At 37.4% G+C, this 27,836-nt stretch overlaps 1 pseudogene; it reads left to right on the plus strand.

Annotated features, from left to right (window-relative positions):
* Window positions 1-793: 793 nt before the first annotated feature.
* On the plus strand, window positions 794-8,400 carry LOC135671462 (uncharacterized; annotated as a pseudogene).
* Window positions 8,401-27,836: the final 19,436 nt, after the last annotated feature.

Below are 27,836 nucleotides of genomic sequence, written 5' to 3' on the forward strand. Positions count from 1 at the left end.
TTTGTTGACTATTATTCATTTATAACCAGTCTAATGTTGAATTAAACTGGTTCAATGAGAATAAAATATGGGCTCTCTTTATGAAAAAAATAAAATAAGGACACTGCAAAAAATAAAAATAAGGATTTTTGTAGGAAATTTGCCCTTTCTTATTCTCAATTGAATGTGGAAAACCATGTACAATCATGTTAATAGAACCTAAATTCAAATAATTCTAGCAAAAAAATAAAATCCTATGTTATATATACACACATCAAAATTGATTAAACCTTAAAAAAATTAGGAAATAATAAATGACAATGTTCAATTGTTGATTTCTTCCAAACAATACAAACTCAGAAAAATTCGGTTTACTCCCCAGTCAATTGAGATGACATGGCGTCCGGTAAGTGACTACTCGACCGAGACCCACCAATCCAGAAGTTGGCCCCACATAATCCAATTTGGGCCCACCAAAGCTCAGTAGTGTCCCTCATATTTGTCCTACTCCGACCTCACTTAGGCCTCCCGGCCGTTACGTTCGTTAAGTCTTTCCGGATCGTAGGAATCGACGGTCAAGATACATTTATCACCAGTCTCCAACGGGCTATCTCTCGATCCAACGTATGGAGTTACACTCCCTTATACCGGTACGAAAAGATACGAGATTATATCCGTTTCCGTGTCCTTCTCCGTATCCCTGTCCGTGTCCCTGTTCGTGTCCGTGTCCGTATCCCTGTCCGTGACGATGTTCGTGTCCGTGTCCATATACGTATCCGGTCTCACGGCACAACACGGCGCCACACTTCCCCACTTCTCCCCTTCTCTTCCTCGATACAACCACCATCGCCTTCCCACCTCCTTATTGTAACCGCCCCACACCTCTCTCTCTCTCTCTCTCTTTCTCTCTCTCTCCGCTCTCGCTTTCTTTCTTTCTAGGGTTTCCTCTCTCCCAAGAAAGAAGGATCCAAGGTGTTCGAGCGCGGAATTCAATCACTCGTCTCGCTTCTTCTCTCCTGGTACGACGGTCTCTTCTCTTCTCCCCGCTTTTCGCCCTCTCTCGTGGGCGCTGAACTGGCTCCATTGTTTTCTTCTCATCTGTTCCGGTCATGATTCGTATTTTTTGGTGGTTTCTTGGTTTTCTTTGAATCTTTCGTGGGTTTAGGTGGTGTTGCGGGAAGGTTCAAGACTGAATCTTGGGAGGGGGATCACCATGGCGATATTGGATGATGGAGTTAGGGTTTCCAGGATGGACGACGCTTCTTCTCCTGGGAGCCGGAGGGGCGCCTCGAGTCAGGAGGACGAGGAGGTGCCCTGTGCGAAGAGTGCCAAGGTGGAGTCCGATGCTTCGCTGGCTTCGGGTGTGGACTCTGGCACAGGATCAGACGAGTTCGATTCTTCGGAGCTCGGCGAGCCTGGGACTCTGTTGTGCCAGGTGGGGAACCAGAGATGTGGCATTTCCCTCGAGCTCTTTCATCTTCCCGACTTGGGGTCGGTCTTGTCGTTGGAGACATGGAACGACTGCCTCTCTGAGCAGGAGCGTTTCATGCTGGCAGAGTACCTTCCGGACATGGACCAGGAGACGTTTTGGCGCACCCTAAAAGAGTTGTTTTCAGCTCATAATTTCCATTTTGGGAGCCCACTTGAAACTCTTTTCAGTCAGTTGAAAGGTGGGCTACTCGATCCCGATATTGTGCTTTATCGGCATGGCTTGATTTTCTTGAACCGGCGGGAGCACTACCATTGCCTGTGCAAATATCACAATTCTATGGTGAGGAATCTTGCCGGCATAAAGGATGCGTGGCAGAATTATGCAGTATATGGTATAGAAGAAAGGCTGCAGCTTTTGAATGTTATGAGGAACCAGAGGCCTTTGAGATACGAGAGGAATGGTAATTTTGGGTCTGACACAGATATAGAGAGCGCAGAAACCTGGAAATTAAATAAACAGTTTAAGATGGGTCAGCAGTTTGCTAAGCCTTCATTTGATGGCATGCCTCGTGGGATTGACATGGGTCAGGATATGGTGAAGTTTGGTAAAGAATACTCGAAGGGGGTTTTGAAGGGTGCTGCCTCTAAGGTTTTGGCACAGGAGAATGGTGGAGCATCCAGTCGGTATTCTTCAGCCTCAAAGTATGGAACGGACTCAAAAGCTAGTGTAGCAATGCAACACTTAGCTCTTCCTCATCAGAGTGAATTTGCAGGTTATGATGTGAGAGCTGCCAAAAGGAGTAGACATAATGTTAGTGGTGACAATGACAATCTGGATGAATGGTATGTGGGTTCACAAGGTTGGGTTGCAGGACACAGAAGTGCAGGTGGCATGAATAGTTTGTTGAAGTTAGGTAAGAAACAGAAGCTTAAAAAAAGATATGATATAGGCTTGTATAGTGATGAAGATGTCAAAGTCTACAGTGGTTTCACTCGCGCTCATGGGAAAATTACGAATGCAGATCAGGTGGTAACTATAGCTTCTAATGGCCGTGAATCTTCTGGACACATAAAAAAGGCTAAATATTTTGAGAGAGACTGGGTGTATCCTACAGCAGGCCAAGCTCAAGATAGCATGCTGACTCAATCCATGCAGCAAAGTAAGATGCATGAGGAAGCCATTTCCTCTGGCCATCTGGTTAAACCAGATGATTGGACCAGCAGGGCCAAGAGATCGAAAGTCAGTATCATGTATAAAGCTGGTAAAAGTGGTGCTGCTTATGATTTGGAAAATAAATATTATCAACCTGTTTCGACACAGATGGGTGACACGTCTCTGCACAATGAACCTAGAGCCAGAATATTACAAGGGCAGAGGAAAAATAATTTGACTCGGTATGAGGGATTGGGTGTGGAACACTCAAGAGGCACTACTAAGATTTCTCAGAACGATGAGACAGAATCTGATTCATCTGATCAGGCTGAAGATGATGGAGATTGCAGTCCATCCAGGAATTGGAGGCATCAAAGCGATGGTGTTGGAGGTAAATATTCTGGAGTTGTTAGATCAAGATATGATTCTAAGGAACCAAACAAGCTCATGAAAGTAGATATAGAAGGTTGTTCTGATTTTTCGGATGTCGGTAGAAGCAGACATTCTCCAGATGTTGAATCATACTCTGCCACAGAGAAGCATGGCCGATTGGTAAAGAAGGGTCTGGTACCTCACCAAGGTGTGAAGTTGGTGTGTACAGAGAAGAAACATAAACGGATGGTTGACCATTCACCACAGCACTCATTTTATTCTCATGATTATGGCTGTGGCTTGATGGGTGAATACATGGAGAATTTAGATGGCAATTCCAGGTTAAGGGGCAGCAAACATCTCACCAACAGACCAGGGAATATGATGGAAGACTCTAATGTACAGACTGTTGGTTCCACTCATGAAAAATCAAGTATGCCCCTACTAGAATGCAATTCTGCTGCGAAGAAACCTAAACGGAAGATCAATAGTCATTACCCAAATGTGGCAGATGAATTCCCCCATCTAGAGTCTAGACCAAATCAGCAGATGGATGACGCCAATGCAATAAGTAAACATAAAAAGAAAGAAGACGATGAAATTGATACTTCAACTGTAATAGCTCTGGATATGGTAATATCAGAACAGGATATAAGAGATGTAGAGCCCAAGGAAAAGCCACAGAGAAAACCATCTGTGCTTATCACTCCTGCCATCCACACTGGCTTTTCATTTTCCATCATACATCTCCTTTCAGCTGTCCGAAAGGCGATGATCACTCCTCATATGGAAGATGTTACAATGATCGTCAATAATCTTGAGAAGGATGAAAGTAGGCCTCAACAAATGCCAAAAGAGCAGAACAAATTGCATCAAGCAGCCAATGGCACACATGTTTCACATTCACTTGAGCATTTAGACAAGCATACATCGAAGTTTGCAGGACATAAGGATCTGCCTTCTCTCACTGTTCAACAGATTGTCAATCGAGTTAGATTGAACCCAGGAGATCCATGCATTCTTGAAACTCGGGAACCACTTCAGGATCTAGTCCGGGGAGTTTTGAAGATTTTTTCATCTAAGACAGCACCTTTAGGGGCAAAGAGTTGGAAGCCCCTAGTTTTATATGAGAAGTCAGATAGAAGTTGGTACTGGGTTGGTCCTGTTGCTCCTAGTTCATTTGACAACAATAATGCAGAAGAGGAAAGTTCTTCAGAAGCATGGGGAATTCCTCACAAGATGCTTGTGAAGTTGGTAGATGCTTTTGTTAATTGGCTTATAATTGGTCAAGAGACCCTCCAGCAGATTGGAAACCTGCCTCCACCTCCTACATCATTCCATTTGAACTTGGATGAGAAGGACAGGTTTAAAGGCCTAAGAGCCCAGAAGAGTCTAAACACTATCAGCCCTAGCTCAGTTGAAGTGAGAGAATACTTCCGTAGAGAGGAATTTTTAAGGTACTCAGTTCCAGATAGGGCTTTTTTCTACACAGCAGCCGATGGGAAAAAATCTATTGTTGCTCCACTAAGAAGGGGTGGTGGAAAGCCAACATCAAAAGCTCGGGACCATTTTATGCTTAAACATAATCGACCACCGCATATTACTATTCTTTGTCTTGTTCGAGATGCAGCTGCTAGGTTGCCTGGCAGTATTGGAACTAGATCAGATGTTTGTACTTTGTTAAGGGACTCACAATACATTGTTGATCAAGTCTCTCATGTACAAATGAACCAAGTAGTGAGTGGGGCTCTTGATCGGTTGCACTATGAGCGTGATCCTTGTGTACAGTTTGATACTGAAAGAAAATTGTGGGTTTATCTGCATAGAGACAGGGAAGAAGAAGATTTTGAGGATGATGGTACCTCATCCACTAAAAAGTGGAAAAGGCAGAAGAAAGATTCTATAGATCAGTCTGGTACTGGAACAGTGAATGATGTTGACACTGGAGCATCGGCTGTTGGTGGTTCTTCTGCACTCCCATATCATGATTATGACCTGAATGTTGACATATCATCCATGAAAACAGGGGGAAACGCTGAACTTGTTAACTATCGGCATGGGGGGAAACATGGAGAATATCCATTCTCATATGGCCTCGGTCACTGCTAGCGAGCACCAAGGTAACTGGGGGCTTCTGAGGTTGAATCAATCTAGGGAAAACAGATTATTATGTCAAGAGAACTCTACAGATGATGTTTTTGATGGTGAAACATTTAATCACTTAATGCCAGTTCAGCTTCAATACGACCTTGTTATGCGGGATGGATTATGCTAGACCCTTATCGACATGATTATGTTGCAGGACCACAGAGGTAACGTTTGTCAGATTTAAGCAAATTCTTAAATGATTTTTTATTTTCATAGATTAGTTAATTTTTGTTTCTATCAGTTATTGTACGTGTTATAGGTTGAATCTTCTGGTTATTGTTTTGCTGCATCTTGATTTTTGTTTCATTTAAAGAAATATATTTTGTCCAATTGTAGTTTCTGTTGGTCACATTCTTATGAGTGGGAGTTCTGAAAGTTGATGCTTATCCTGGTATAGCTTTTCTACAACTTTTTTTGTCTCGCTTTTATCATTGTCTCTTGTTTTGTCTTGAGATTGGCCTTTTGGTTCTCAACAAAATAGTGAACTCATATTTGATTTTGAAGAATAATTAACCACTTGGAGTCTGATTAATAGTTTTTCTAGGAATCTGAAAATTGTTGTCATTTTCCTTGAGATTTGGATCCATTTTAAGTTTTAGGCATAATACTGAATTCTTCTCAAATTTCGAGCTGAGTGCAGCAGCATTTAATAATCACCATTGATGGGTTAATTCTAACAGATTTCTAGATGGTTCAAAGTTCAAACAGTTCTAGACAGCTTAGCGTGATTACTGTTTGAGAGTCTTCTTGTTAGATTTAAAACATTTGCCAGTGTCTTTTACTTGAGGAATGCCACCATATCTGGATCAACAAGCAATATGCATGCTTGCAATATAGACAAATGTTATCTTTTCCGAGGATCGCTGGACTCTGTTTTTTCCCTCTTTGACCAGCACAGTACATCACTATGTTGGAAAATTACCCATCTTTGAGCTCTCAAAGTTAGCGATGTATCTTCAGACTTATTGCTAGGTTTCTTGCTTGATCCGATGATCTTCTTGTGTACAACTGTATGCAGCATTTGGGCTTCTCTTTTCTTTAATGACTAATTTGATCCTTAACAAAGTTTTGTTCTTCTGTATACTTGACCATTCGCATAGTTCTTGAATTAGTTAGTCCTGTGCCTTTACAACTTTTATTATATTTGCTTCATTAGGTTTCAAATTTCTCGTCTAATTTATCCACTCTGAAGAACATTGCCTTCCTTCAGGATTTGCTTAATTTGTTTCTCTTCTTCTTTCCCATATAAGCTTTCCCACTTCCTCTGTCAATTGAGGCATTGTTCCAGTTAATCATCATATTATACCTGAGTGAAACTTTGGAAGTTTAATGAAACTTTGGAGAAGGGATCCTGAGTGAAACTTTGGAGAAGGAATCCTGTTATTGGTCCACTTTTATTTAGACCTTGTTGTCAAGAGGTTCATGAACAGGTGAGTTCTGATCCCAATCAATATTTTTAAAGTCTGGAAAAAAGACGTCAAATGGATGACCTGCTAGTTAATCATTCTTAAAACAGCAACGATGAAAGAGAAAGGAAGGGCAGATGAAAGGGCAAGGGTCTGCAACCAAGGAAAACTTTGTTTAATCACAAAGTTTCATTTTATATTCTTTTTTAGAATTACCTTGTGTATTAGTTTAAACTGTAGTGGGTTTACAATAAAAAAATCCATACATTACTCTCCTTATCCGATCTATCTATGATTCTTAGTCACTTGATGAGTAAAATAATAGTGGAATGCAACTCTTATCCAACCTTCTCAGACAAGTGTATTGTCGATAAAAATTTTGAGTTCTAAAGTTCTTTCGGATCTACGGAGGTTGTGTTGTTACTTGTGTGTATGCAGTAGAGGATGGTCTTTGGACTTCAGACAATTGGAGTTTGATGGACTGGTTCTGAAGTTGATACCACTTTTCTAGTGTGTGGAAGAGACTGACAACATATTTACGTTTAAGGAAATTAGAGATGATAATTGAACATGTACAAGATACTTGGGATGAATTTTCATGGTGATGGCTCTAGCAGCCAAGACCATCTTTGATGGTTAAGGTTGGTTGTCCAAGAGGGGACAACACTATGTTCAGATTTTTCTAATATCTAATTTTGGACAAGTAATTTGAGGATAATTAATTAACATTAATTAGAGCTTATGGAAGTAAGAGACTAAATCAGTACTGGTGATGGTTTAGCCTCCATGGAAGTTTATCACTGATCTGTTCCATTTTTTAACTCTCTTGGGCTGAGGTTTCCTGGTCAAGTCATCTGATGCTGTGGTATTTCTTTCTTGTTTGCACAATTTGGGGTGGGTGATAGTTTATATCTTATACATTTGAATTTTTGTTTGTCCGTCTTACCTTAAGTTACAGATTAGTAGTTCACATTGATGGACTGTGACCTTGCTTGTTTGCAAAGATCTGACACATTAGTTGTCCTACAACAACAACAACAACAACAAAGTCGCAAGTCCCAAGTATTTGGGGTCGGCTACATGAATCTTTTACTGCCATTGAGATTTAAAAAAAGGCATATGTTTAGTTAAGTATAGAATACTTAAATATTTATTTATAATTTTTATTAAAAGTTTTTTAGGTCTTCCTCTATCTCTCCTCGTACCATAGCATTAATCGTTTAATCTCTTCTCATACTATAGCATTAAATCTTTCAATGCTGACCATTCATTTGTTTTTATTCGGTAAGACAACTAATGTGTGACAACTGATGACACATTTGTTGTCCTACCGAATAAAAATACATGAATGGTCAGCATTGAAAAAGTTTGTGCCACACATAAGGCAATTCTCACAAGAACAATAAGTTCATTTCTTTTTTACTGAAATCATATTTCAGCTAGTTTGAATGTACCAGTTGCAATGGTCCCGTGATGACCGAACTTTCTCAAAGTAGTGAAAATGCAGATCTCACTTGTGATCCCCTCGATTTGTTTGCCAATGTTATTCTGGTGCATGTTACAAGTTCTGTTAGATTCCTAACATTCTGGTCATTATTTTTTTCAGGGTACAAATAACATTATCAGTGAGTCATAAGTTCTGGTTGAAGTGTCAAAGGCACCTTTTGGATGCATTCCGACTCCAGTTGTGGTCTTGTACCAGTAGAGTTTCTCTTGCAGCTGTGATTAGTTAGTTCATTTGGTGAGTCGGGTAATTACTTGATACGCCATCTTGTAAATCTCTCAACAGTTTTCGATGCTTCAAAAGCATGTGTAGTGAACAGATAAGATATATATAGTTTCCATAATAATATAATCGTTATTTCATTCTTTTCATTAAGAGGAATCACTCTGTTAAATCTTGCTTGTGTGCTCCTCTTGTTGCTTTCTTTATAGTTTAGCCCACAAAATGATACAGAACATTGGAATTCTCATTTCTTCCAAGTTCATGTTGGAAGTGGATTGGATTGTATTCATTCATTATCTGCCTTTTAACCGTCTCTTCTGAGTTCTCTCTGGTGAAGCTTCATATTTACACAATGTTAAAATCTTTATTTTGGTATACTTATCCTAAATAAATGTTTATTCCATTACTTTCATTTGGAGAGGAATCACACTGTTACTGCTGCTTGTGTGCTCCTTCGGTTAGCTTAAAGAGTTTAGCTCACAAATTGATACAGAACTTTGGGATTTATTCTGCTACCGGTTTCTTGTAGGAAGTCGATTATATTCATTATATGCTTCTAATATGTTACTACAATTAAATAATATGATTGCCATCATCCTTCAATTTGATCCGTAAACATTTGGTATTAGATTCATTTATATTCATTTATCACTTTACATAATATTAGATTCGCGTTGGTAACATTTGGTATAATCTGGTCTGATTGGATGATTCGATTCATTAATTTGAGAGGCTTTTTTTTTTTATTAGACATTCGATGGATTAACTAGAGAAGTAACAATTTGTAGTTTGGATTCTCTCTGGTGAAGCTTTTCATAATTCACAACCGGGGAATTTTAGACCTTTTTTCTTTTGCAGGGTATTCAATTAATTATTGGTTTGATGTTCTCTGAAGTAGTCGATATCTTTCTTTGTCTGAATAGTATATATAGTGTTTCATATCATTTGTGTTAAAGCAAATATTAGGGTATATAGATTTCAATTAAGAAAAGTAATAAATTATTAGAATAGCATATTAAATGATAAATTTTAAGAAATAATTGTAGTAATCGTTATTTTTTTAAAAAAACACTTATATTATTATTATTATTATTATTATTATTATGCCTGGGATTTATCGAGATTTTCACATAAGATTCAATCGGTATTATCTCTTCGATGATTATGGAGAGATTTAAATTAGACACTTTCAGTAGAATGAAGAAATAAAATAAAATAAAAAAATATAATTGAAAAAAAAAAGACACAAGAATTATTATTGTTTTTATTCATAAGGGTCATTTAGGACTCTATTTATTATTGTACTTCAAAAATATCACAAGGTTGCGCAATTTCCCATAAGTTCTTCCCTCATATAATTATTACATCTGCCCGATTAATTAAATAAAAATAATAAGTTTCTTACAAAATAATTCCCAATAGTATGTTTATCATCAGCATGGCATCACTCACTAAAGATTAGGGCTCGTTAAAGATCGAGAATGTAATTAAGTTTTTTTTTTTTTCATATTAACCAAACGAATTTAGCAACTTCAATTTTGTGAGAACAGATGACATTATGCAGAATCAAAACGAATCCATAAAAAAGAGAACATTCTGTGTCAACAAATTCATTTGCCTCCGTAGTTGCTCGGAATAGCTTTCCAAATTCTATTTTGAGAAATGTCAACCTTCGAAATTGGATTCTTTTCTTTGGTTTAGACAAACGAGCTTTGACATCAAATATTTGCAACACCGATATTAATATTGTCATTGTCATCAATAAACTCAAATATGTATAAATATATATATATATATATATATATATTTGAGTTTCTTAGATTTTATGTCTAAATTGTTGCAAATATCGGGAGTGGTCGTAAGTCGTGATGATCGAACCATTATAAATTCGATGTACGTTTCTTTTTATGCTCTTTATTGCTATTCCTTTTATGATGTGTGGTGTGGGAGTGTATATATTTTCTATAACGCACGATGTAGAAGTGCATGAATATATTACTATTAGGATCGTAATGTTATTGGGGTGAATTAGCACTTTTGAAAAGTTACGATTTAAAAATTCGTTCGATGAAAATCAATATCGAAAGTGTGCTTGACTTAAAGTACGAGTAAGTGTAATAAACAATTAAATCAGAAAGCAACAACAATGAAGAGCATAAAAGGAAACGTACATCGAATTTATAGTGGTTCGATCATCGAATTTGTATATTTGAGTTTCTTAGATTTTATGTCTAAATCATTGCAAATATCGGGAGTGGTCGGAGGTCACGATGATCGAACCACTATAAAGCTCTTCATTGCTATTGCTTTCTGATTTAATTACTTATTACACTTACTCATACTTTAAGTCAAGCACACTTTCGATATCGATTTTCATCAAACGAATTTTTAAATCGTAAATTTTTGAAAGTACTAATTCATCAGCAGTGTCGTTACGATCCTAATAGTAACATATCCATGCACTTCTACAACGTGAGTTATAGAAAATATGTATACTCCCACACCACACACCATCATATATATATGTATAAAATATATTATTATCATAATTCTTAGATTTTATGTATAATATATATATATATATATATATATATATATATATATATATATATATATATATATATATATATATATATATTCATATTTAGCTCATACTTAGCTCGTGACAATCATCTCATTCAATGCATTTTTTCTAAACTATATTATGCATATGATAATTTATTCAACTACTATTTTATAAAACTTATCCTTACCTGATTGAACTAAAAAATGAATATGTCAAAGAAATATCATATTCCTTAAATCGAGTACCGTTAGTAAGCGATACACCTATCAAATTAGGAAATTAGGAATATAAAGTCATGAGATGCATTAATTAAGAACCATACCTCTTAAATTATCGATTTATAATAATTTATTACAATAATCTATAGAAAAAATCTCTCATAAAATAAACTATAATTAACTTGAAGGTTTATCTAGATTCCACCATCAAATATTTTAATAATTTACTCTATAAGCAAATGACTAACTAGCATAAATCAAACCATCATACAAAATTCTATGAAAAAAATTTACTTCATTATTCTGACCAAACGATCTTAAATTATCATAAAATTTTATAATAACTAAAAAACATTTAAAACTAAGTACACACCAAAATTCAGCTTAAGATTGAATCATTTGGAGACTAAACTATTCTCCTAATTCAACTATAAACACCTATTCTCTTTTGTTGAAATTGGGTTGGGATTGTCTGAACATATGAACCTCATATCTTGGAGGACAAATGTAGTATTCACTCAATTCAAAATCTCACAAAACCTTAAGAAATTTTTTTAAAACATATCAAAAGGCTAGAGCCTAATTATATCACTAAGTGGGTCAATTCAGCTCAAATAGACCCCCTTCTCAAAAATAGAGGATTTTGAGTATCTTAGATTAAGACAATCACAACTCTATACACCGATCTCATATTAAGATAATAATAAATGTCTTAGAACCATAAGAGAATTATACAAAACATATCCAAAAATAAAAAATAAATCCGAAGTCTAGGTTACTCTAAGGTAGCTAAAAAGATCAACCTATAATCTATAAAATTGAAACCCTAGGTATAAGGTTTTTCTTATCTCAATATTCCTTAAGAGTTGGGGTTTCCTAGCCCCCATAAGAAAAGCTCAGAAAATGATCGAAGAAGAAGAGAAAAGATTGATTTATTAGGTTGATAAAAAGGATGAGACCAAAATAATATAAAGATTCTTAAGAGGTTGCCTTGAGGTATATAAGGTTCAATTACATTAGACCTCATTTCAAGTTTTTTTTTTTTTTTACTAATATAATTCTAATATCACAGTAACTTTCATTAAGTTTAATTTTGTTTAATAAAATTGATATCTTTATATAAACTCAAAATTAAATCTCACTTACGTACCTCAACATTTAGTATAATACTACTCTTTTATTTGCATCTCTATTTAATTTTTAATTACTCTATCCAAACTTAGGTAACTTACTATCCTCTATATACATAAGGTTTAAAACTTAATTTTTTTTTTAGTCATGTTTAAACTTATTCAAACCTTGAGATTTACTTAAGGTCAATTAAAATTCAATTGTTACTTCTAGTCGCTATATGCATGTTTATTATCATAACCCAACCTTATATTCAAATATGTTAACACATTTTGGCTTATTGTACTATGCTTAAAATAAACATTAATGCTTATGTATGCTCAACTAACATTTCGTAGATAATTAAGAATGATATTTTTGAAAAATATATATTTTAATCTTAAAAATTAAAAATAATGATATTTTTGAAAAATATATATTTTAATCTTAAAAATTAAAAATATAAGCATATCATTTATTATATTTATGGAACATGGACATCCAGATTATATCACTAAGTGAGGGTAACATATACATATTATTTGTGCTTTTATTGGTATGCTAGTTATAGTTCAAAATGTGTGAGGCTCAGGCATTGTAATCCTTTCCTCCTAATAAAAATTTCAATCTCAAAATTCCTTACCTGAATAGCTCCGGAGATTTTTCTCGCATCTCTTGTTCTTTTTCCCAAGATGCTTCTTTTATTGCCTGATTCCTCTATAGCACTTTAACTAAAACAATCTTCTTATTAGGAAATTCTTTTTCCTTTCTATTAAGAATCTATATAGCCCGTTCGTCATACATCAAAATTTTATCCAATTTTATTAGTTGTTCTTCTAGGACATGCGAAGGATATGAAATGTACTTCTTCAATATTGATACATAGAATCCATTATACACCTTTTCTAATGTATAAGGTAAGGTTAGTTTTAAGCCACATCACCAATTTGATCAAGAATTTCATATAGTCCTATATATCAAGGGTTTAGCTTGCTTGTCTTCCCAAACCTCATAACGTCTTTCATTGGTATCACATTTAAGAATACTTTATTGTCTATTTTAAATTTTAAAGGTCTTTTCCTGTTATCGGCATAATATTTTTGCTTGCTTTGTGTTACATTCGAATCTTTTCTACTACTTCTATCATTTCTCTTATCAAATCTGGCTCCAAATATTTTCTTTCACTCATCTCATCCCAATGAACAGGTAATTTGCACTTTTTACTATATAGTACATCAAATGATGTCATTCTAATGATTGTCTGGTAACTATCATTGTAAGCAAATTCTATCGAAAGTAAATATTTACTCCATGACCCCTTAAAGTCTATGACACAAGCTTTTAGCATATCCTATAATATCTGAATGATTATTTCTAATTGACCATCTATTTAAGGATGAAAAGAAATACTAAAAACTAACTTTGTCCCTAGTGCCTTATGTAGACTCATTCAAAATCCTAATATGAATCTAGAGTCTCTAACATAATAGACACCAACATGCCATGAAGTCTAATTATCTCTTGGGCGTATAATTGAGCATATTGATTAATGAAATATTTAACACGAATAGATAGGAAGTGAGCTATCTTAGTCAATCTATCCACGATGGCTCAAATTTCATCATATCCTTTGTTGGTCTTAGGCAAACCTATAAGAAAATTCATTATGACCTCTTCTCATTTTCATTGGGGTATTTGCAATAGTCTCAAGGTATCTATTGGCCTCTTATGTTTGATTTTGATTTGTTGACATGTGAGACACTTCTTCAAATTAGAACATATCTCTCTTTATTCCTAGCTACAAGTAGTGCTTTTCATATCCTTATACATCTATGTTGTTCCAAGATAAATTGAGTATAGAGATGAGCATGCTTATGTTAAAATTTCTTACTTTATGCTAGGCTCCTCTAGTACACAATCTACCCCAAAATCTGATTACCCCTTCATCAATATAAAAATTATTTCTTTTTTATACCTCCTTCAATTGGATCAAATAAGGGTCGTTAACTTATAACTCTTTAATTTTTTCTAAAAGGATTAGTTGTAGTGAGAGTATTGTCAATCTCACAATTAAATTTTTAAGGATCATCTCATATTCAAATTGGTTGACTTTTTACTTAATGCATCAACAACTATATTTGCTTTCCAAGATGGTAATTGATCATATAATCATAATCTTTTTGTTGAATCTCAGATTTTGACGATGAAATTAATTGATGAATTTATGATCCAATCCATGTTTTGAGAAAAGTGATGTAGGACTAACTACAATCATGAAAAGAAAAAACAATTAAAGTAGAAGAATCGAACATTGGCCAGAGTCAAAGATCGAACATCTAGTTGAAAGAATCGAACGTTACACCAAGATTGGATGTTGCGGGAGTCAACATGTCGATAGATCGGGCGAAACGCCGAAGGTTCGGACGATGTGCTAGAAGTTCATTGGGAGTTCGGATGAATAAATGACATGCTAGACAATTGAGATTGCTTGTATTGTAATTGTTTAAGTCTTAATTATTATAGTTAGGTCTTAATTTGAGTTAGTTTTAGAAGTAATCCTACTAACTCAAATAGAGGCCAATTGGGCTTGAATCGGGGCTGAATTGGGCCTATTAGTTGGCCCATTCAGTGACCTAGAGCCAGATCAAGTAGTGGCACCACTAGCGTTGGTGGCGGAATCGCTTAAGGCTCGATCTCCTAGGTAGTGTTTGGGTGGTGGTACCACCAGACTAGCGATAGTATCGCCTAGCGCCGGGCGGTGGTACTACCCAGACACAATCTTCTAAGCTATGTCATGCGATCGTACTACTCAGGCTAGCGAAAGTGCTGCCAGAGCAAGGTTGTCAAGCGATAGTACCACCCAATATAGGCGGTGGTAACGCCAGTACCCCAAAAACACGGGATGAGACCATTTTTAGCTCTAATTTTGAAACCATTTGGGGCCTATAAATATCTCACTCATCCTTGCTCAGTTAACATAAGAACTGAGAACGAAAAATTATGAAAATGTTATTGTAATCTTATGAGAGTTCCACTCCTCTTCTCCTAAGTTAGATTTTTGTTTAAGGGAGGGGTGAGTGATTTGTAAAGATTATCTCCTAAACCTGTAAAAAGGAGAAATGGGTTGTAAGAGAGTAGCTGATCTTCGCTCGTTGAAAGAAGATCAATAGTGGAAGTTGGTGGCCTTGACGGAAAAGGAATCGAGAATGAACGTAGTGACACGGACTTAGCTGGTTTTGCCTAAGTCGTGCGGCACCCTTGCGTGTCCGTCCGCAAGGGTCAGCCTCCCCGAAGACTCCCATTGTCCCTTAGGACCAACAAAAGAGAGAACAGGCAAAAGAGAACGCCTCAATTGGGATCCACAAGCAAACATGTCCGAAAAACACTTCATAGACAATGCAAATTACAAACAGACTTTACAAGCTCTGAACAGTGGCACAACAAAGGGTAAAATGGTCCATTACAGATCGAAAAGCTCTCGCACGTGTCCACATGACACAACCTTTATTTACAAGCCTAAAGAGGCCACCAACCCAACTAAAATGGGACTTATAAGCCTTCGGCCGCCCCTTTACATTCTGTACAGGGCATGAACATGCCAAAAGACACGGACACACATAAGCATTACATCCAACGTCTTGTTGAGAAGTTTGTTCGTGACATTCTCCCCCACTTATCCCTTCGACGTCCTCGTCGAAGCCTTTGTGAACACTGCAACTCTTCGCCTTTGCTGAGTCTTCAATATTCTGCTCCAGCTGCAATGCGCCTCCTGACTCCCAGCTGCTCTCCGCTGCTGTTTTTGAGTAGTTGAACCTTTGATCCGCCATGCTGCTTCAACTCACCAATGACTCTGACTCTGGTGTGGGGTTGGCTGAGTTGTGTTGATCCTCGTTGATTCCTGCGGATCCACCAAATGAAGGAAAAGACCAATTCTTACTGCGCCAGTTTCTCAAAATTTCCACATGCTGCTTGAACTGGGTGGATGCTTGTTGGAGCTTTAACGAGCATCGCCTCGCAAACTTCTAAAGTTTTGGGTCCTTCCTCCACAAAATCTGCTCATTGACTCTTCTTTCAGTTAGTTGTCGCATCCAAGTAGGTTCGCATCACTTCCGCTTTCGATTGGCATTTCGTTGGGAAATGAAGCGGACAATCTACTCTCAGTAGCACTGATCACCGTTGGTGAGGATTTGACAACTATTGTCTTCCATTATCTTCAAAGGGTCTTTGAACTTATGCAGAGCTCCTCTGCTGGATAGATAAGAGAATTGGGGTACTCGGTTTCGCCCATTCTCTTAAGAGTTGAGAAGGCAAAGGTTACTTAACTTCGCCCGCCTCCTCGAGGTTGTACTTCATGCATCGAGCTGGTTATTGGTCTTCGCCCGCTCTTTGCTCACACTTCTGAAGCACTTGAAGTGTTTGCACTCCTTGCATTGAGTTAGTTACTGTGATTTCACCTTCTCAATGCCATCGAACTTCTGGAATGCGGGAAGTTTTCACCCCAACTTGGAGTAATTCTCTGATAGATGAGGTCGCCTCTGGGATTGTACCGTCTTCTCCATCAACCCTGCCGCCTACTCCACTGAGTAGCAAAGGTACAGCACCGCGTACTGCCTGCTTCGTTCCTTGGTCATGCACTCTTGCATGACCCGAAGTCCTTCACTTACGGCTATCTTGATGAGAAACTGTTGACACCGGTCTTACGAAGTTTCTTGGCCTCTGCCCTTCAGCCTTGTCTCGGTACTTGGAGATTGCCTTTGCATGCTCCACCTCCTCGGCCCCTTTCATGACCAAACGCTCTCCCTCCGTGAGAGCAAGGGATCAATGACTTTCACGGAAGTCCCGCCTCTGCGGTACCATGGCGCTGCAATGCCCATGGCCCTACTATCCGTCGCCTCGCATCTGCATCCCTTTTCTTCACGATCAGTAGACATGTCTCCGTGGCACTCCTCTGAGTCCACCTCCATTCTAACTGATGCTTGATTTTGGGTAGCTAAGTCCCTCTGGACTCGTCGTCGCTTCCTCGCCCCTTTCGACCCCCTGCTTCAACACCTCTGTGTTCTCCAAGCAGCTCCTTCTGGTCGATGGAAAGACAGACTGCACTCCCATGCATGGCCTCTGCCATCGCATTGTAGGGTTTGCACCGATTATGTTCTCCATAGCTTCCTTGGTAGCAACGTTCGCTTACTCGGCCTTGTCCTCTGACTTGCCGGGCTCCCTTAAGCGAATATGAGCTCTGGAGCAGTCCAACTCTTCAGCTGCTTCGATCATACCTCTGCATGATCAAGTCCCTCCCATGGAACTCACTGGTACTTGCATTCGAACTTTTTCCTTGGTGGAACCCAGCCCCCATATGCCGATGACCAAGGTTTTCATCCGATGCAAAATTCGATGCACGCCCGGAAGACCCGCCTCTGCGGTACCATGGCCTTCACTCCTTGAATCCATAGCCCTTCTTGCCGTCGTGTTGTTCACCGAAGTGGAGCTCCCAGTAGCTCCCGATCATACCTCCATATGATCTCATCCCTCACGGGACGAGTTGTGTGTATCGCATTGCCACGAACTGTTCCACCACGATCCGCTGCACCATGTCGCCTCCTGGTGACATCTCCATTGCATTCTGATCCTTGGGGAATAAACTCGAATTGTGAACCCTCCATGTGTGGCCTCTGCCAATACATCGCCGGGTCTCTTCCACCTTCGATTTTGTTCGCTCCTTCGGCAATCGATCTTCATCCACCCACTCTTGGGTCACACCTAGATGAAGCACCGCTCTAGGACAGTCCGTCGCCTAGTAGCTCCCGAAGTCCGCCGACTTCGCTATAATTTGTGCACCATTGCCTGGATCCTGGGCCTCTGCCCCTACCAGCACAATCTCTGCTGCGCACCGCTTCCTTCCTAGCAACTCGAATGGCAACACTGTGGCATATTCTTCAAGAGTACCCGCCTCTGCGTCCTCTTGCCCCGTGCTAAGGCCTTCTGAACTCAACTTCGCCTCCGCAAATTGAGTCGCCTTAGTTCCTTCATCAAATGCTCCACCGAGATAAGGTGCATGTGTCCCGAAGCTCCCTTCGTCTTTGGCACCATGCAAGATGAGTCCGCTCCGTCAGAATGAAAGACCCATGGAACAACATGATCCCACTCTTGCCTCTGCAAGAGTTCATGTCCTTGACCTCTGTCTAAGGAAAGCACTGTGCCTCTGCTCCATGTTCCAACTTCTATGCTGGCTTCCTCCATGCGGCTTGGGTACTTCGCCAAGTTACACCCAAGTTGCTCCGCTCCTCGTTTCTACATTGAGTCGATGGTGGCCCTCGCGCCCACCATTCCACGGGTCAGCCCTCCCTTGAGTCCGATCTCCACATCGACTCCAAGTGTGCCTTCATTTAAGTTGCTTAAGGTCGCTCCCCCACTTGATCTCGCAATGCATCCACCAATGCATTCTCTCGAGCGAGATCATGCGACAACTCCTTGCCGCTTGCTCAGTCCATCGAGCTTCGTGGAGTTGTTGTTTGTTGAGGTACTCCTCCTCAACTTGTGAGGTCCGTCTCACAGGATTCTCCCTCTGGAGAGCCGGAACTTATCCCTCCTGGATAACTGTCCCATTGGAGAAACATCTCTCTTCGTTTCGGAGACCCCCATCCCCTTGGACTACTCCGATCTGCTGAACAAACTGTGCATTGTTCTGCCTCCTGCAAACGCACTTGCTAGATTGCGACTCCCCGTCAATACAGCCCCCACTGCACCCCTCAAGGTCTAGCAACATGCTGAACTCGTTGCACACTTCAGCCTCCTCCGGACGTATCCTTCGCATGCCGAAGAGAAAGTTTCAATGCTCCATGGCGCCGAGTCTCGGCCGCCTTGGGATGGCCACGGACATTCCATCGTCCGCATACAAGCCCATGCATGAGTACCAAATTCTTCGAGTTAGCAATTCCCCTCCCCTCTGTGAGCTTTGCATAACTCTTTTGGTCGTTGAGCAACTCATTCCACCTTGGATGGTCTCATTCTTGCCAAGCGCCTCGCTTGCCTAGAGCACCATCAAGTATAGTTGTCAACGTTGAGCCGTAGCTCAAACTCAGCCACCCCAACCTTTGTGTGCTCCAAATTCTTCCAAGCTTGCCTGTTCTCGTGGTGCCTCTTGCGCGAAGGGTTGGCCATTCCTCTGAATGCCAATGTCAGATGCCCGCTCCTTTGAGCGACTCTTTTCCCTACATCTCCATGCCCGTTTTCCCCCAAACGGTCGCGCGTGTGCTGACTGCCCTCAACGCAGCCCCGCTAGGTCCCCCACGTTTGCATGCTAAGTGTTTCTATGAGTGCTTGTCCCGCTCTGATACCATATGACACGGACTTAGCTGGTTTTGCCTAAGTCGTGCGGCACCCTTGCGTGTCCGTCCGCAAGGGTCAGCCTCCCCGAAGACTCCCATTGTCCCTTAGGACCAACAAAAGAGAGAACAGGCAAAAGAGAACGCCTCAATTGGGATCCACAAGCAAACATGTCCGAAAAACACTTCATAGACAATACAAATTACAAACAGACTTTACAAGCTCTGAACAGTGGCACAACAAAGGGTAAAATGGTCCATTACAGACCGAAAAGCTCTCGCACGTGTCCACATGACACAACCTTTATTTACAAGCCTAAAGAGGCCACCAACCCAACTAAAATGGGACTTATAAGCCTTCGGCCGCCCCTTTACATTCTGTACAGGGCATGAACATGCCAAAAGACACGGACACACATAAGCATTACATCCAACGTCTTGTTGAGAAGTTTGTCCGTGACAGTAGGTCACGATGATCGAACAACTATAAATCCGGTGTGCTCTCTTCTTTGCTGTTTATCTTTATTGCTTACTAATTTTGTTACTCACTCCACCTTGCACTTACTTTAAGTCAAGCACACTCGATATTGGTTTTCACCGAACAAGATTTTGAATCAATGAAAGTTTCCCAAAAGCACTAATTCACCCCCTCCTCTTAGTATCGATTTTAATCCTAATAGTTGGTATCAGAGCTACGTTACTCTCGGTTGATTTAATACCCAAGAGAATGGCCTTTACTAGTAATCTAGAGGGTCACTCTATTACTCGTCCTCCTATGCTCAATGGGACGTACTACACGTATTGGAAAACTCGTATGAGGATTTTTCTGATTTCTATGAACCTTGATTAATGGAATATTATCAAATATGATTTTCAAACACCCTATAAATCTATGAATGAATGGAATGACTTTGAGAAAAAATCATTTTCCTTAAATGCTAAAGCTTTGAATGCTTTATTTTACGCTTTAGATAAAAATAAGTTTAATCGTGTTTCTATATGCAAAACTGCATATGTCATTTAGCATACACTTGATATTACACATAAAGGCACAAGTAGGGTTAAAGAGTCTAAAATCAATCTTTTGATATATAGTTTTAAATTTTTTCGAATGAAACCAAGTGAAACCATTGGAGACATATACACCCGTTTTACGGATGTCGTGAATGGTTTGAAAGCTCTTGGCAAATGTTTTTCTAATCTTGAACTTGTAAATAAGATTCTAAGATTTCTTCCAAAAAGTTGGGATCCGAAAATAACTGCAATACAAGAGGCAAAGGACTTAAATGATTTTCCACTAGAAGAACTCATCGGTTCATTGATGACATATGAAATGACTTATTTGACATATAACAAACATGAGGACAACCTTCCAAAGAACAAGAAGGTTATTGCACTTAGAACCAAAAAGATCATTCGAGCAAGAGCTCAAGATGACATAAAACTTCTTACAAAAAAAAAAATTCAAAAAGTTCATAAAAAAGAACAAGATTAAATTAAAACAAGAATCTAAAAATGAACCAAAAAAGGACACAACCACTTGCTATTAATACAAGAAGCCGGGGCACTCCAAGGATGGGTATACAAAACTAAAGAAGAAGTTTCCAAATAAGAAGAAAACATTCAAGGTGACATAGGATGAATTAAGTGCATCCAAAGACGAGGAGTAAACTAATGAAGGAGAGGTAGCGAATTATGCTATAATGGCCCTCGACAACGAGATAAGCAACTCAATCGAAATCCATTTACCTTATAATGAATTACTTAATACTTTTTATGATTTGTTTGATAATTTTAAATTATTTAGTAAGAAATATAAAATGATAAAAAAGGATCATGCTTCTCTTTGTAGTGAATTTAAAAAATTAGAAAATGAGCATGACAATTGCATGTTAACTCTTTGCACTAAGTGTGGAGAGTTAGATTCACTTAAGAAGGAAAATATATTACTATAACAAAAATTTTAAAAAATTAAAATTGGTAACAAATCCTTAAGAAAATTTAAAATTGGTAACAAATCCTTAATATATTTTAAAAAAATTAAAATTGGTAACAAATCCTTAATATATTTAAAAAAAATTTCCTTGCTAACAATGGTCATGTTCATAGAAAAGTCAAAATCAATTTGGTGAATAGCAACACTCAAGAAAAACTAACTATATTTGTTAAAAGACCAATATTACATGTTTTTTCTAAAAATAAATGTAATTTTTAAGTAGAAGTAGACATTATGCTTACAAATATTTATTTAAAAAATATAATTCGTATAAATTAGTTTGAGTTCCTAAAGGAATCATAAATAACTCAATGCCAATAATCAAGATAGGTAGATCTATTCATGAGGGACCCAAAATTAAATGGGTACCTAAAAGCAAATCACCTTTCATGTAAAAATAACTACAATCGAAAGCTAAGCAAAAATGATATCTTGATAATGGATGCTCAAGGCATATGACCGGAGATCCAAAACATTTCACAAATCTCACTAGCCAAAATAATAAAAGAAAGATCATTGGAATTAAAATGATTATTAACAAATAAAATCTTTTGATGAAGATGTTTTATTTTTTAATGTGTTATTGATCTTTGTCATGACAAAACTTGTTTTTCGATTTTAAACAATGACGCATGGATTTGACATAAAAGAAAGGCATGCTTGTATAAAATCAATCATATAAAATTAAACAAAAAAGGGGAATGCATTTTTATTGAAAATTTCTCTATCTCTAAAGCTTTTTAATTTTTCAACAAGAAATCCTTAGTGATTGATGAATCTATTTATGATATTTTTAAATCTCTTGAACTGAGAAAGTGATTTTAATAATTTGACAAAATAAATTTAAATGAGTTTTATTCAAATCATGATTTTGATTTCTCGATATTTATAACTTGAGATTGTATGAATCAAGATCTCTTACTATTAATTCTCATATGATTCTTTTTATCAAGAATATTTATCCAAATGAATCATGACTTTTCTATTGATTTCTTGGTATTCATGATTTTTTTGGAATCAATATCTCTTATTATTTGATCTCTTATGTTTCTTTTTTTACTAAAGAGGAAATTTATCCAAATAAACCATGATATGTCACTTAACTTCTTGATGATTACAACTTGATTTTTATTATGTACAATTCATTTGTATCTATGGTTGTATACCTTATGTTATGATTAGAGCATTGATGTAAAAAAAAAAAAATTGTATCAATGTATTCTTCCCTTCTTTTTGACAATAGCAAAGGTGGAGAAAGTCTTGCACATCTCAAGAAAACCAAGAGTGCTAGCTTATCCATATCAAGAAAACAAAAAGTGTTAGCTTGTACATCTAAAAAAGAAAAAATTACTATCTTGTACATCTCAATAGAAACAAAAAATTTGCTAAACTTCACATCTCAAAAACTTACTAGCTTGCATGTTTTAAAGTGATGTAAAACTTGCATGTTTCTCAAACTTGCTAGTTGCACTTTTCTCACTATTGTTGATGACAAAGGGGGAGAACTAATGATGAATGATTTGAAAATTTTAATGTTTTGACATCATGCATGTTATAACCAAAGTGATGATGACTTGTTTTGGTATTATGGATGTTATGCCTAAAGTGATAATGGTATCATGAATGTTATGCCTAAAGTGATGATGATTTGTAATGTTTTGAAATTGTGCATGTTATACCTTGATGATTTGAAACTATGATGATGCACAATGTATGAAATTTTGATATGACATGATCACTATGATCAAAGTTGTTTCACCTGAATTCAAATGTTATTATTCTTTTTGAATTTAAGTTTGCTTTATTTAGATATGACATATAAATAAGGGGAGTTAAGGTTAACTCCATTATCAATTTGTTGTCATCATAAAAAATGGAGAGATTGTTGAATGTCGGATTTTGATAATGAAACCAATTGATGAATTTATGATATAATCCATATTTTGAGAAAAGTGATGCAAGACTAACTACGATCATGAAAAGACAAAACAATTAAAGCAGAAGAATTAGAAGTTAGGTCGGAGTCAACGATCGAGCATCGGGTCAAAAGAATCGAACATTGCGCTAAGATCGAATGTTGCGGGAGTCAACATGCCGATAGATCGAGCGATACACCGAAGATTCGGATGATGTACCAAAATTTGATTGAAAGTTCATCAGGAGTTCAGATAAACAAATGACATACTAGACAACTGAGTTGCTTTAATTGTTTAAGCCTTAATTATTGTAGTTAGATCTTAATTTGAGTTAGTTTTGGGAATAATCCTACTAACTCAAATAGGGGCTGGCGGTGGCACTGCCATGGCTAGCGGTGGAACCGCTTGAGGCTCGGCCTCCTAGGTAGTGTTTGGGTAGTGGTACTATCCAAACTAGTGATAGTACCGCCCAGTTCTGAGCGATGGTACCACCCAGATAGGCAATGGTACCGCTCAGACACAGTCTTCTAGGCTGTGTTAGACAGTCATACCACTTAGACTAGCGAAAGTATCACCGGAGCAGGGTTGTCAAGAAGTAGTACCGCCCAGTATTAGTGATGGTAGCAACCAATATTCCGAAAACCCAAGATGAGACCGTTTTTTGCTCCAATTTTGAAATCATTTAGGGCCTATAAATGCCCCACTCATCCTTGCTTAGTTAACACAAGAACTGAGAATAAAAACTTGTGAAAACACTATTGTAATTTTATGAGAGTTCCCCACCTCTTCTCCTAGGTTAGATTTTTGTTTAAAGGAGGGGTGAGTAAGTAAATAAGTAAGTAAATATGAATAAGGATAGTGAGTAAGTGAATCAATAAATAATGACAATGAAAAGCAAGAAAAGTATACAAACTGATTTATAGTGATTCAGTCATCCCGACCTACGTCTACTCTTGATTCCTCTTCCCTCGAGGCCATTGGCTTTCACTATCGATCTTCTTTTCAACAAATGAAGATCAACTACCCTTTTTATAACTCTTTCTTCTTTTCAAGGGCTTAGGAGAGAACCTTCACATCTCTCTTTTACAAAAGACCTCACACCTCCTTAGTATAACCTATAAACTCAATGAGAAAGAAACTCAATAATTTTCAAAAGAGTTTACATACTTCAAATCATAAGTTTTCGTTCATGCACCAAACAAGTATGAGTGGGGTATTTATAGACCCCAAATGGCTTCAAAAATAGAGCCAAAAATTCAAATCCTCGAGTTTTCGAGGTATTAGCAATAGTACAACGTAGGGCGACATTACTATCGAACAAAGCCCAAGAATCTAGGCTTTGGCGGTACCACCGTCAGCCTAGGAGGTACTATTGCTACCCTAGGTGATCCCACTGCCAGCACTGATGGTACTATCGTTGAAACTCCCGGAAAAGCACAACCCATGCTTTCCGGCTCTCAAGTGATACCATTGCTTGGGCCAACCTTAGGTCACCGAATTGGCCTTCCAACAAGCCCAATTTAGCCATGGTTCAAGTCTAATGAGCTTCTAATTAAGTTGGAATGATTATGACCCAAAATCAACTCAATTAGACTCCAAACGACTTCGATCAAGACTTAACAACTCTAATTACAATCATGAAGCCTTCAACATATTGTCCGACATATCATTTGCTTATCCGGCACTTCGTATGAACCTCCGACGCATTGCCCTTTCCTTTGGCATATTGCTTGATCTATCGGCATGTTGACCTCCCATAACATTCAATCTTCTTGGCGCAATACACGATCCTTCCGGCCTGATACTTGAACTCATGACACGAAGTCCATCTTTCGACACGTCAACCAATCCTTTGACTCAATGTCCAGTCTCTAACATGATGCTTTCTGGCCCAATGTCTAATTGTTTTGTTTCGACAATTTGCCCTTCGATAGTTCGAGTCCATGATTGAAGTTTTTCTGCATTACTTATCTTAAAAACATATTAGTTATAAATTTATTAATTAATTTTATCATCAAAATCCGGAATTAAGCAATAATTATTTTTCCTTCAAGAAACTCAATGTTTTTCTTAAATGTTATATATGTTCTTCTTTAGAGTGTGAGTATATTAAAATATCATTAATAAAAGTTATCACATATCCTTGAGTGTGAGTATTTGTTTTTAGTAATCACAATATTAAACTCTATTAACCCTAAAGATTAAAATCCTACCCTCTTCTTATTATGGTCAATAAAAATATGGTGTTTAGACAACTAGTTCATGCCTAGTATAACATTAAAATCTTATACGTTCAATATTATTATATCTATAATTAATTCTTTGTCGATAATTTAAATTTGACAAGATCTCAATCCTTGACCTAGATACATTATATCCCTTAATGGAACAACTATGCAATACATTACATTTAGTGCTTTAGATGGGTTGCCTAGTTCTTCCACGCAAGCTAGTAATGCAAAAGAATACATGATGTTAGAATCAATTAATGCATACAAGGAAATATCATAAATAAATATATAACCTAAAATTACTGATGGGCTAGGCTATAATTCTTTCTTAATCATCACAAAGACTTTGGTACTATTCTCTATTCGAATGAGATTATTATGTATTTGCTTGCTAAATGTCTTGACTTTTCACATTGAAAACAAAACATTTTACCTTTAAGATATTCTCCTATATAATTCTTTCCATATTCAGGACAAGTGGGTCTTTGCACCTAAGCTAACTAAGAAGACTAGGATGTCTAACCCACTCTTCCTTTTGTGGACGTTTGGGTTGCCCCTATTACTATCCTTGACCTATGTGCTAGTTTCTTTTATTGCCCAGAATATGTTATGGGCCTTATTGTCAAAAATAATATTCTTCCTTGGCATATCATGGCTGCGGCACTTTTGTTGGACTTAAAAAATTGACCTACTCTACCTCCAAGATCTTTTCTACTACTAGGGAATAGGAAATATCTTGGATATTCATTGTCATCTTTACATCTTGATAATTTTTTACTTTAAGTCATTATAAAAATTAATCAACATTCAAGATATTAGTGCTCACCATATAGGTGCAAATTGGAATAACTTCTCAAACCTTATGATGTAATCCATCATAGATTGGCCTTCTTATTTGAGATTAATAAATTCTGTCATTTTAATTGATCGATAGATTATACTAAAATACTTTTGGTAAAAGATCACCTTAAATTTTTCTTAGGTCATTTGTTTAGCATATGTAGTCCCCTTTCTTGCATCCCACCAAATTCAATCTTCCTATCTGGTGGCAATCTAGGAAGGTCATTTGGAAATACTTGAAGGAATTCGCTCATAACCTGCACATCCCTTGATTTGACTTTCGGTTCTACTCTAATATCAATCATATTTGTCAAATATCCTATGCATCTACCATTGAAAAGTCTTCTTCCTTTTATCGTTGAGATATAAGAGATTACCGTCTTTTTTTAAAACTCTACTAACCTTGGAGGTTAAAATACTACCCTCTTTGTATTGTAATCAATGAAAGCATGATATTTAAACAACCAATCCATACCCAATATAACATCAAAATCTTATATATTCAATATTATTATATCTGTAATTAATTTTTTATCAACAATCTGAATTGGATAAGATCTCATGATGGAACAACTATATAATACATCACATCCAGTGCTTAAGATGATTTGCTTAGTTTTTCTACATAAGCTAGTGATGTAAAAGAATATGTGATATTGAAATCAATTAATGTACGCAAGGAAATATCACAAATAAATCTCACTTGAGATTATTGATGAGCGAGCCTCTACTGCTTTCTTAGTCATCACAGAAACTCTATTTAGTACTATTCTCTATTCTAATGAGATTTTTATGCAGTTCCTTACTAAGTGTCCTGGCTTTCTATACCAAAAACACAACCCTTTACCTTTAATATATTTCCACGTATGATTCTTTCCACATTTAGGGCAAATGGGTCTTTGCGCTTGAGCTAACCGAGAAAACTAGGATGTCTAACTCACTTTTCCCTGTGTAGGGCATTTGGGTTGTTCCTATTGTTGTCCTTGACGTAGGTATCATTTTATTTTGTTGCTTAGAATATGTTGTGGGAGCCTATTGCCAAAAATAACACCCTTCCTTGGCAAATCATGGTTGCGACACATCTGTTGAGCTTGAAAAATTAATTGTTTGGCCTCCTCTACGTCCAACGCCTTTTTCACTACCAAGAAATATAGAATATCTAGGGCATTCATTGTTCTCTTCATAATTTTTTTCTCTTGAGTCCTTATATAAATTGATCAACCCTCAAAGCATTAGTGCTAAGCATGTGAGGTGCAAATCGAGATGACTCCTCAAACTTTCTGATGTAATCCATCATCAATTGGCCTTCTTGTTTGATATTAACAAATTCTACTATTTTGGCTGATCAGTAGGCTGTACTGAAATACTTTTGGTAAAAAATTTCTTTGAACCTTTCTCATATTATTTGTTTAGCATCTACGGTCC

This window comes from Musa acuminata, unplaced genomic scaffold (genome assembly GCF_036884655.1).
Source record: "Musa acuminata AAA Group cultivar baxijiao unplaced genomic scaffold, Cavendish_Baxijiao_AAA HiC_scaffold_1139, whole genome shotgun sequence".
Classification (NCBI taxonomy): Eukaryota; Viridiplantae; Streptophyta; class Magnoliopsida; order Zingiberales; family Musaceae; genus Musa; species Musa acuminata.